The 12,288-nt window shown below is 52.2% G+C and overlaps 1 pseudogene; it reads right to left on the minus strand.

The window, feature by feature from the left end:
- Positions 1-9,486: 9,486 nt before the first annotated feature.
- LOC115524413 lies at positions 9,487-9,588 on the minus strand (annotated as a pseudogene).
- Between the last annotated feature and the right edge of the window lie 2,700 nt (positions 9,589-12,288).

Raw genomic sequence — 12,288 nt, forward strand, 5'->3', positions numbered from 1 at the left:
AATTGTCTTTGTTGCTTTTTCCTCCTTTTATTTAGTGTACTTTAGTTTTTTTAACAGAGATGCCAGAGTGAAAATCATCACAGGGCCAGGAGCAGTTACCGCCTGGCCCGGGATCGCGCCTGAACCCCTGACCCGTCCACACTGTTCCTGCTCCCAGAAGGGGCTGGGGGCTCCATGGAGGGACGGTGTGCTCACTGTTGGGCCCAGCCAGCAGGAGGAGCACCCTGGCGGGCAGGAGCAGCGGTGAGGCAGAGGCTCACGGAAGGTTCTGCCCAGGGTGGGAGGACAAGGTGGGAGGATGTGGCCCGGGATGCCCCCACAGCAGGTGCCTTCCTGTCAGTCTTGGGGTCCCCGTGTGCCCCGTGGTGGCTGTCTGGAGCGGGGAACAGGGAGAGGACACCCTGCTGGAATGGACACAGGCCTCAGAGGTGCTGGCCTCTTGGTGACCGGCTCAGTCCCTAAGGCCACCACCAAGATCAGACCCTGAGGTGCGCAGGCTCACTCTGCTGGCCACGGGTGCCAGGCGTGGGTGGACCTCCGGACACCTGTTCTCACCCAGGGAAACCCCAGGAAGCCTAGGATCCCACATATGGAAGGTTCCACGTGGGAGCAAAGGGCAGGACCTAACACAGGCCTTCTCCAGCTCCACGGGAATTACTCGCTGAGCCCGAACCTCTCCAGCCCCGGCCGTGCACCCAGCATCCTCTGTGCCCCGTGAGGGGTGGTTCTGAAGCTTCCCGGGTGAGCCCCAGCCCCGCCCAACCCAGACCAGGCTGCCTGCTACCCCTGCCTTTCCATGGCCGGGGCACCCACAGCTTTGGTGCCCACTGACACTCTTGTTGGGAGCCCCTCCACCCTCCGAGCCACAGGGGCTATGTGATTAGGCCCCGCTTGGCCGGATGGTGACTCTCAGATGGCCGCTGACGCCCTCTTCCGGCCTGGCAGGGTCACCCGCCGCTTGATCCTCAGTGGGTTCAGATGCTTGGGGCCTGGGGGCCTCCAGCAGAGTCCAGGTGGCCCCCGGCCCAGCTGGGTCTGGGGTGGATCCCACCCCGGTTCCAGGGGGCCGACCAGGTTTGACACTTGGATCCTGGCAACGGTGAGAGACGCCCCCACCCCACACCAGCCTTCACGCTGTCCCGTGTTTCTGCGGTGGCCTTGGGAGTAGCAGGAGGGGCTCGGGGCCCCACGCCAGGCAACCGGAGGGGAACCTCGGGCGAATGAAGCCGAGAGAGGGGGGCCTGGCATGAGACTCACCTGATTCGCCTGTTGGCCGGGGGCGGGTGGCGGCAGGAGTCCCCTGAAGCAGCGTCTGGGAAGCAACAGGGTGTGAGTGTCCAACTTTTTCTCCAGATGTCAGTGGGGAACTCCTGGCTGCCTGCAGATCGTTCAGAAGGGGGCGACACAGAAACGGCCCCTGGGTACGGGAGCTCGCAGACTTCACACCTCCCTAGACGGCAAGCGGGGGTTGGGGGGCGGGGGAGAGGCTGAGCCCAGTCACCGCCCGACGGCTCTGGAGCTGATTTCCCGGAGCTCTGTGAACACAATTTCGCGTGTAGTGCTTTTAAATGCACTGTGAGGGGAACATTCTCTGCTAAGTACGTTTGGGCAGATGGAGGGCTTGGCACGTCTCCCGCAGGACTTCTCAGAGACTTTATACATCGCAGGGAGTCACGAATCCCCAAGCAGAGGACAGGCACGAGCATGTCCTGGGCCAATCTGGCCACCAGACCTTGTTCCCAAGGCTCCGTGTGACCGTATTTCCGCAAGCAGGGAGAAGCTGCTGGCCGCTGGCCCCAGGCTGGGCACGGCGGCCACAGGGACGAACAACTGTGGGTTCAGAGCTTCAGTGACGGATGCGCGTAGGGGAGAGAAGGCGGCCCAGACACCTTAGAGCTGGCCGGGCCCCGTGGGCTCCTGCTGCACACCGACGATCCCAGACAAGGCCACTCTGTGACCGGGAGTGAAAGACACAAGATGCCCTTCCAAGCTGTGTGTAAGCTTAAGCACACGCCACCCGCAAAAGTGACCAGACATCCCCCTCTCCTGGCCGAAGTGCGGATTCCACTGGCCGCCCCCCAGCCCCCGCCTCCGGATGAGGTTCCTAAAGACAGCCAGCCCCAGAACTGCGCCCCTTCTCAACAGCACCCCATCCGGGGCTGCCGCGGGGGGTGGGGGCCTTGGGAACGGGGCTGCCGGGCGACTGGGGGGGACACGCGCCACGATGACACATCCGCTCACTCTGCTAACCTGCGTTACGCAGAGGCAGCGTCCTTACGGCACATTTACGGGCATTGAGTGCGAGGCGCCTGCTACCTGTGCACAGGCGACGTATCTACACCGTCCAGTGTTCAGGAATCCCGAAGGGGACCTCGGAATCCCGGTGCCACGTGCTGGTCCTGGGTTCGCTGGGCTGTGGATCCACCGTCAAGAAAATTAAGGGGACGCCTGGGTGGCTCAGGCGGTTGAGCGTCCGACTTCGGCTCCGGTCACGATCTCGCGGTCCGGGAGTTCGAGCCCCGCGTCGGGCTCTGGGCTGATGGCTCGGAGCCTGGAGCCTGTTTCCGATTCTGTGTCTCCCTCTCTCTCTGCCCCTCCCCACTCATGCTCTGTCTCTCTCTCTCAAGAAAAAAATAAAACGTTAAAAAAAATATTTAAAGAAATTAAATCCAGGAAAATGGTCTACCTTTCTGTTTCTTTCTTCTTTTTATTTTATTTAATTTTTTATTTGAGAGACAGTGTGTGTGTGTGTGTGTGTGTGCGCGTGCACAAGGAAGGGGCAGAGGGACAGAGAATCTTAAGCAGGCTCCACACTCAGCACGGAGCCCAGCTTGGGGCTCAATCCCACGACCCTGGGACCATGACCTGAGCTGAAATCAAGGGTCAGACACTCAACCAGCTGAGCCACCCAGGGGCCCCTCTTGCTGCTTTTTAAAGAAAGTGGGTGCTGCACGTTTCTCATCTTTATTTCTAATTATTTGATGTTTTGATTGGTCTTGTGAATATTTTCCATTACCTTTTATCCTCTACCTTTTACAGAAAAATGAATATAAATGCATATTACAAAGCTCCAACCATACTGAGGTATACTGACTGCACAGTGAACCCCACCCCACCAGTGACCCAGGGCTCACATGGGCTAGGGATCCTTCCAGATGCAGAAGCGTCCTTCCTTCTTCTGTGTTCTCCACAATCATCAGTCGCCCTGCACACGCTGGGTCACCACGCACAGCAGTTAGTTAATGCCCACGGGCAGGTGCTCACGCCCTGTCTCCCCTGCCGGCTTGTCCAGCGTCTGTGGAGAGCTCTGTCTGGCCGCTAACCTGCTTCTGTCGAGGGACACTTTGGTGGTTTCCAGCCCTTCCTCCTCATAATCAGCAGGGGCCTCCCCTGCAACCGTGAAGCGGGTCACATCCGTTCTTTGTTCTCCGCAGACTCGGCAGGACAGAGGCAGGTAGGGATGGGCCAGCTCCCGCCATGTGCTTTGGGAGTGATGTCCCCAGGGGACACTGGTTTCAGTGTGTCCACAACCGCCGTGGCTCAGGGTCCCCGCCACCAGACACCGGGCAGGGCCAGTGAGTGGCCAGGGTCTGCCCTGGGGGGCAGGGGGAGGGGGAGGCTGGGCCGCTGGTTCGGGGGCGCCTTCTGTGTTTTCCCGTTCATGCGTGGAGCACCCTGCCCCCCTCCTTCCAGAAGGGTTCCACTCTCCCCAGCACTGGGCCACGAGCACTTCCTGGGCTGGCTCCCCATCCCCCATACCTGGCCGGGTGGGAGGCTCATCCCCTTGTCCTCTCGGTGAGCACGGCGTGGCCCTGCTCCGGGACGGGCCCTGGCAGAGGCCGGGAGGGCGGGAGCCGGTGGCCAGGCGGGCAGGGGCCCGAGGACGGGGGGTGGGGGGCGAGGGGAGGTTAGGCTGAGCCAGGGCTCAGAGGAAGGGCCATGAGGGCTGCCCGGGGCGGCCAGCAGGGAAGGTGCGTCTTGGCAAAGGGGAATCTTCACATGAGAGACCATGACCCCCACTGGGTCAGGACGACACGTTTCTCCGGGGCCCCTGTGCCGGCGCCACTGGCCCCATCTGCCGTCAGGGCTGAGGCATCACTTCCCATCTGAGTCCACATCAGCGGTCCTGCCGTCCCGTCGTCTGTCACGGCCCCGCCGCGTGGGGCTGTCCATGGGAAGCCCCTGCCGAGACCCCAGCTGCCCCAACGTGCTTCCCCCTTTGTTCAGCGCCCGGCGTGTCTCCTTCTGGGCTTTTCTGTGGTGCCAGCCGTTTGTGGTGTGCTTTCCACCCCCCAGGAGTGAGGGCTCTGGGTACACACCCGCGGCTGACCGGGTCCACGTCCAGGGGCGAGGCTCAGAGCTGGGGTCCTTTTGATGCCCCATCACCCACCCCTCGGCTCTGGGTACAAGGCCTGGCAGAGGAGAGGCTGCCCAGGGCCGGGGCCACACGGGAAGGTCCTGTGCCGCCACTGGCCTGGCACAGGGAAGGTGCCGAGGGGACAGGGGGGCTCTGCTCGTTAAACCCTTGGAAACCCACACCCACGCTGGTTTCCCTCCAGGGGCTGAGGGGAGGCAACGCCCACGAAGACGGCGGGCCTCAAAGCGGTGGGTTCCTGCTCCCGGCGTGTTCGCTGGACGCCCAAGCTTGACCTTGGTCCTGGGAGTGGAATGCCAGGGAGGGGCGGAGGTGGTGGGGGGCTGCGAGTGGGGAGCCACAGAGAGAACTCCCTACTCGGACCCCCCCCCCCCACCCACCCAGGCAACCCTACTCAGGATCTTTATTCGGAGTTGTCTGCTCAGGCTGCTTCGCTTCTGTAGACACTGGCCCCGCCTGCCCCGGACCCCTTTGTCTCTTCTGTCCTGCTCTGTTTTCCTCCTCTGCAGCCACCACCCCCCGATGCAGTGTGGGTCACTTGTTTATAGTCTCCTGCCAGAGTAGGAGCTTCCTGGGCAGGGAGTTTGGTCAGTTTTGCTCTCCTGGAACACTGCCTGGCACAGAGCAGGTGCTAAAGAGATGCTTCTTCACGCTGCACGCGCACCTGGCTCACCTGGGGTCTGCAGCAGGGAGCATGCTGGTGTCCCCCCACCGATGCCTCTTGCTCGAAAATGGAAGCGAAGAAAGCTTAGAACCTTCTGTCAAAGCAAACACCACCTGGGCAGCCACGCACAGGATGGACGAGTGTGTATTTAATACATGCTTTTAAAATAGCAATGTTGGGGCACCTGGGTGGCTCGGCCGGTTAAGTGTCCGACTTCGGCTCAGGTCATGATCTCAAGGTTCGTGAGTTCGAGCCCCACGTCAGGCTCTGTGCTGACAGCTCGGACCCTGGATCCTGCTCCGGATTCTGTGTTTCCTTCTCTCACCGCCCCTCCCCCACTTGCATTATGTCTCTCTCAAAAATAAATAAACATTAAAAAAAATTTTATTGCTTCAGTGAACGATTACAAACATGTGAGAAACAAATGGAAAAATAGCAAGTTTCAGTCGAGGAAAAAGTCTCGACAAGAAACAGAAGATACAAAGAAGAGACCAGTGAAAATGAAATGAAAATATAATAGCTACATATATAACAACCAAATAACTAAAAATTTTAAAAAAATGTATAACTCCATGGAGGGATTGGAGGAAAGAATCGGTGAACTGGAAGACAGAACAGAGGTACCCAGTCTGAACAACACAGACACAATATACTGAGGAGAGTGAATGGAGCCCAAGGGACTTGGGTGATTCCAACACAGGATTCATCATCGCCACCCCAGAAGGAGGAGAGAAAGAGCACGGGCCTGAAAAGTGCTTGAAGAAACGATGTCTGGAAAGGTCTCAAATTTTGGCAAAAGTCAAAAAGCCCTAGAGATTCAGGAAGCTGAACAAATCCCAAATAGGACAAACCCAAAGAAATCCACACCGAGACACATCACAGTAAAACTTGTGAAAACTGAAGATGAGGAAGTCTTGAAAACAGTGAGATCTGACATCATACCTATAATAGGAAAAACAGTTCAAATGACACCAAATTTCAGAACCATTTTTCAGGTGTTGAGAAAGGAGAACTGCTAACCCAGAGTTCTGTATCCGGCGACAAGTTCCTTCAGAAATGAAGGAGGAGCCAAGACGTTCTCCGATAAAGGAAAACGAAAAGGATTTGTCACCAGCAGACTGACCCTAAAAGAATACCCAAACAGGAAAAAACAAAACAAAACCAAAAAAAAAAAAACAAAACCCACCCAACCAGTAAGGAAATGATTAAAGAAGGAATTCTGGAACATCAATAAGGAAAGAGGAACAATGAAGAGAGTAAAAATGTGGGTAAATGCATTTTCCTTCTTCTTTTGAGTTTTACAGATTTATGTCTGACAGTGGAAGCAAAGATTATCACACTGGTTCTAAATGTACTCAGAAGAAATATTTAAGACAATTACATTATAAATGGGGATGCTAAAAGGACAGAGTGAGGTGAGGTTTCTACACTTTACTCAAACTGGTAAAATGTCGACACTGGTAGACTGTGATAATTTATGTATAGAGAATATCATACCTGAAGCAACCACAAACAATCTATACAAGAAGATACAATAGACAAATCACAATGGGACTCCAAAAAGAGTTCAGATAACCTACAGGAAGGCAGGAAAAAGAAAACAGTGAAATAAAAAGCAGAGAGAAGGCACAGAAAACAAACGTAAAGTGGAGGATTTAAGTCCCAACGCATCAATAATTACATGAAATGTCGATTTTCTAAGTATACCGGTGAAAAGCCTGGTTTGGCAGAGTAGAGTTTTTTAAATGACCAACTATATGCTGTGTGCAAGAACTTCACCTCAACTATAACAATGTAGGCAGATGGGAAGTCACAGATGGGTGGGAAAAGACGTATCATGCAAACATTGATCAGAAGAAAACAGCATGGCTATCTTATATTAAAGTACATTTCAAAGCAAAGAAAATGACCAGAACAATGAAAATGGACCCTTTCACCATTTATAGTGATGAAACAGTTAATCCAGCAGGAATTCATGAAAGCCTAGACATGTATGCAACAAACAATGGAGCTGAAAAACATATATGGCAACCTGAATAGAACTGAAAGGAAGAGAGAAATCCACAAGGTAACTGGAGACATCAGCATCCCTCTCTCAGCAAAGGCGTAGAGAAACCCTACGTCACCATCAGCTAATAGCCAACATCTAATCAACATTTACAGAACACTCCACCCAACAGCAGCACACACACTTTCTTTTCAAGTGTCCACAGTTGTGTACCAAGACAGACTGTATCCTGGGTCATAAAACAAACCCCAACAAACTTAAAAGAAGTGAAATCGTATAAAATGTGTTTTCCGATCACACTGGAGCCAAACTAGAAATTAATAGCAGAGGGCTGACAGAAAAGTCTCCAATCACGTGAAAACTAAACACCACGCCTCTAAATAATCCCTGAGCTAAAGAGAAACACATTGAACCGAATGAAAACGAACACAGCAACATACCCAGTATTGTGAGATGCAGGTAAACAGAGCTAAGAGAATGTTGTGGTACTCATGCAGACCTTGGAAAGAGGAAACCTCTCAAACCAAAAGTCTATGCACCCACATCAAGGACTTAGAAGAAAAAGAGCAGGGGTGCCTGGGTGGCTCAGTTGGTTGAATGCCTGACTCTTGATTTCAATTCAAGTCGCGATCCCAGGGTTGTGGGATTGAGCCCCACATTGGGCTCTGTGCTGAGTGTGGAGCCTGCTTAAGATTCTCTCTCTCCCTCTGTCCCTCTCCCACACTTGTGTTCTCTCTCTCTCTCTCTAAAAATAATAAGAAAAACAGAAAAATAAAACCAAAGCAAGCAGAAAAAAAGAAATAGTCAAAATAAGTGCAAAAATCAATAAAAGTGAAAACAGAAAATAATAGAAAAAAAATCCATGAAATAGAGCTGATTCTCTGAGAAATTTTTTTGAAAAATCAATACACATCAAGCAAGACTGACAAAGAAAAAAAGGGAGAAGGGGTGCCTGGGTGGCTCAGTCAGTTGAACATCCAACTTTGGCTCAGGTCATGAACTCACAACTTGTGAGTTTGAGCCTCTCGTTGGGCTCTGTGCTGACAGCTCAGAGTCTGGAGCCTGCTTTGGATTCTCTCTCTCTCTCCCTCTCTCTTTCTCTCTCTCTGCCCCTCCTCTGCTTATGCTCTGTTTCTTTCTCTCTCTCTAAAATAAATTAATATTTTTTAAAAGTGCTAAAAAAAAAGAAGAAAAAATCACATGATCATATTGATCACAATGCAGAAAAAGCATTGACAATTTCGACACACATTCATGATAAAAACTCTCATAAATATAGGAATAGAAAGGGGCTTTCTAAAATTGATAAAGAAAACTTACCAAAAAACCTGCAGCTAACATTATACTTAATGTGCTAGACTGGAGACGTTCTCCCTGAGATCAGGAACAAGGCAAGGATGTCCATTCTCACCACTTTTTTGTTTGTTTTGTTTTAATGTTTACTTATTTTAGAGAGAAAAAGCATGAGCAAGGGAGGGAAGGGCAGAGAGAGAAGGGGACAGAGGATCCAAAGTGGGTTCTGTGCTGACTGCAGAGAACCCAGTGCTGGGGTCGAACTCATAAACCATGAGCTGAGCCAAAATCAAGAGTCAGATGCCTAACTGACTGAGCCACCCAGGCGCCCCTCTCACCATCTTTTATTCAACACAGTGCTGGAAGTTCTAGGCAGTGCAGTAAGGCAAGGCAAGGAATTTAACAGGCATATAGATTGGGAAGGAAGAGGTCAAAGTGTTCTATTTCCAGATGACACGATTTTGTTTGTAGAAAATCCCAAAGATTCTATAACAAAACAAAACAAAACCCTAAAACTTCTAGAACCAACAGAGGGAGTTCGGCAAGGTTGTAGGATACAAGATGAATATGCAAAAAAGCATTTGTATGCTAATAATGAGCAAACAGGTGGACACCAGAAGTAGAATCACAAAACTATTTACACTTGCTCAAAAGTAAGTGCTTAGGTGTAAGTCTAACAAAACATGTTTAAGACTTGTTTGCTGAAAACTACAAAACACTGATGAAAGAAATCAACGAAGCTCTGTATAAATGGAGAGACATACCATGTTCATGGATTGCAATACCCAGATGTCAATTGCCCTCAAATTGATATATAGAGTTTTTTAAAATTTCTTAATGTTTATTTATTTTTGAGAGAGAGAGACAGAGTGTGGAGGGCTGCAGAGAGGGAGACAGAATGGGAGGGAGGCTCCAGGCTCCGAGCTGTTAGCACAGAGCCTGACACGGGGCTCGAACCCACAAACTGTGAGATCATGAACTGAGCTGAAGTCAGACACTTAACCTACTGAGCCACCCCGGCACCCCCCTTTTTTCCTGTTTTTTCAAATTGATATATAGATTTAATGCAATTCCTGTCAAAATCCTGGAAAGATCTTTTATAAATAGAATTATTCTAAAATGTATATGGTAAATCAAACGAACTAGAGAAACTGAAACAATTTTGAAAACAAAGGATAAAATGGGAGGAGATGGTCTACTGGATTTATTATACTACACTTGATCTTAGCCAAAAGGCTGAGAAGCGATCTACTGGGTTTATTATATAGTTACAGTAGTCAAGACTGTGTGGTACTGGTGGAGGGATAGACACACAGATCAATGCAACAGAGTAGAGAACCCAGAAATAGACCCACACAAATATGTCCGATTGATTTTTAGCATTTTTATTTGTAGTAAGATACGCATAAAATTTATAATTTTTATGGAAGTTGATAATGCAACGGCGATTAGTATCTTGTAATGTTGTGTAACCGTCACTGTCTATTTGCAGAACTTTCCGTCACTCCAAACGGTAACTCCATACCCATCAGCAATCTCCTTACCCCTTCCCCCCAGCCCCAATCCCCTCTGTGGATTTGCCTCCTCTGGGTATTTCATATAAATGAAATCATACAATAAGTGGCCTTTTATGTCTGCCTTATTTCACTTAGCATAATGTTTTTGAGGTGTATCCACATTGTAATGCATGTCAACACTTCATCTTTTTCCATGGCTGAATAATTCTGTTGTGGACAGACCACATTTGATTGATCCATTCTTCTGTAGACGGATATCTGGGTTATTTCCACCCTTTAGCTGTGGTGAGTAGTGCTTCTGTGAGCATTTTGTACCCATTTTTGTTCGAACAACTCCTTTCCCTTCTTGGGGGGTATATCTGGGAGGGGACCGGTTGGGTCATATCGTAATTCTTATTTAAGAGCTTAGCATATTGGGGCCCCCAGCTGGCTCAGTCAATGGAGCATGCAACTCTTGATCTCGGGGTTGTGGGTTCCAGCCTCACACTGGATGCGATTACTTAAAAATAGAATCTTAAGGGGCGCCTGGGTGGCTCAGCTGGTTAAGCATCCGACTTTGGCTCAGGTCATGATCTCTCATTTTGTGGGTTCGAGCCCCGTGTCGGGCTCTGTGCTGACAGCTCAGAGCCTGGACCTGCTTCAGATTCTGTGTCTCCCTCTCTCTCTGCCTCTCTCTCTCTCTCTCTAAAAATAAAACAAATTAATTAATTAAAAATAATATAAAATCAAATCTTAAAAAAAATTAACCTATTAAGAAACTTCTTGAATCACCCAACCTTCTTCTCAGTGGAGGCACCATTTTGCATTCTGCCATCAGTACAGGAGCACTCCGATTTCTCCAGGGTTTCGCCAACACTTTCTTTTCTGTCTTTTGAGAATGGCTCTCCTACTGGGGGTGCGGTGGTACCTCATTTGGCTTTAATTTGCACCCCCTAGTGAGTAATGATGTGGAGCATCTTTCATGGGCAAACTGAGACCCAGAAAGGGTCCCACAGCTAGCTGGTGGCCGAGAGACAGAGTGTCACCAGGAGACTGAACCTGCCCTGATACCCCACCAGCTGGGAAGTCCCCAGGGGACAGGTCCCAGGGCCCCTCCTGCCCTGGTCCCCGAGCCGAGGCCTGGGCTGGTGTTCTAAGGCTCCTGAGGGACCTCGTGCCTCCTTACCGCTGGGAGCCTAGCCCTTTCCAGGGAACCCCTTGGACTGAAGCGTCCCTCTGCGGCAGGAGAGAAGATCACTGTGTCCGGGCTTCTTTGAGGGAGCCGAGGCCCAGCGGCCAAGGAGCAGGTCCCTCTAGGCCCCACCCTACCCTGCCGCAGGGACCTCGCTCATCCCCAATCTGTGGGCACTTCACACGGGAAGGGTTCCCCCCTCTCTGCGGCTGACATACCCAACATGGCCTGGGCACGTGAGGAGTGTCCTGTGTGCTGAGAGCATGGGCCCAGACACTATCCATCCACGGCTATTGACTTGCTGTGTGACTTTGGTCAAGTTCCTTAGCCTCTCTGATCCTCACCCCCCTCATGTGTAGAATGGGGGTAATAACGCTGACCTAACAGGGTGGTTCTGAGATTGAGTGTGATTGCAACGTGCCCACAACAGGGCGTGGTGCAGGGTGGGCTAGCCGCGTCTGAAACATAAAACGACCGTGCTGGAGAAGAGACGCCTCAGAGGCGAGGACAGAGGCTTAGATGGCCCATCAAGGGGCAGGCATGTCGCCGTGCCCGGTGGCTCGCCGAGACACGGAGTGAGGCTCAGCCCCGCGAGAGGAGTGACCAGCCGAAGGCAGGGCGGGGCCCCCTGCCCGGCCCCTCCGTGGGTCTCACAGGCCGCCCCCACCAGCCCCGGTGGCTCCAGGTCACCTGCAGCGAGGGGTCGCCAGGGAAACCCCCCGCCTGGCGGAAAGTCCAAAATTCTCCAAGGAGCCTCTTTGCAGAGCCAGACCTGGCTGCTGACACAGGTGCACCCACAAGGCTTTTGTGGCTCCAGAAAAGCGAGGTGAAGACCTTGATATTTTTGGCCGTTTCTAATCCCCCGGGGACCGTTGTCTGGTGGCTAAAGTGTCCCTTGGTCAGTCGGCCACCGGGGAAAACTCTGCCGTGCGTGGAGTGGCACTGGGGGGCAGCCTGGCCCAAAGGAGGTGGACGCTGAGCCCCCGGGCCCCAGAGCCCCGGGTCCTTTATGTGGGAACTCTGCAGCTGGCGGGCCCAGCAGGTGCCACGAAGGAGCTTTGCTCCCTGAGACCCGACCCCCACGAGTGAGGACACGAGGGCTGCCCCAGAGGACGGGGCGTTCAGGAGCGACTTCGACTTCTGCTTTCCTTCAGGTGCTTCCGTGGATGTACACGTGCCAGAGGGCATAGGAAAAGGCCAGGAGGCGGCTGCCAGGCCCGGGCTGGGGTGAGCCCGTGCCCTCCGAGAGGGCAGCCCCGG

Source organism: Lynx canadensis, chromosome C2 (assembly GCF_007474595.2).
Source record: "Lynx canadensis isolate LIC74 chromosome C2, mLynCan4.pri.v2, whole genome shotgun sequence".
NCBI classification, from domain to species: Eukaryota; Metazoa; Chordata; class Mammalia; order Carnivora; family Felidae; genus Lynx; species Lynx canadensis.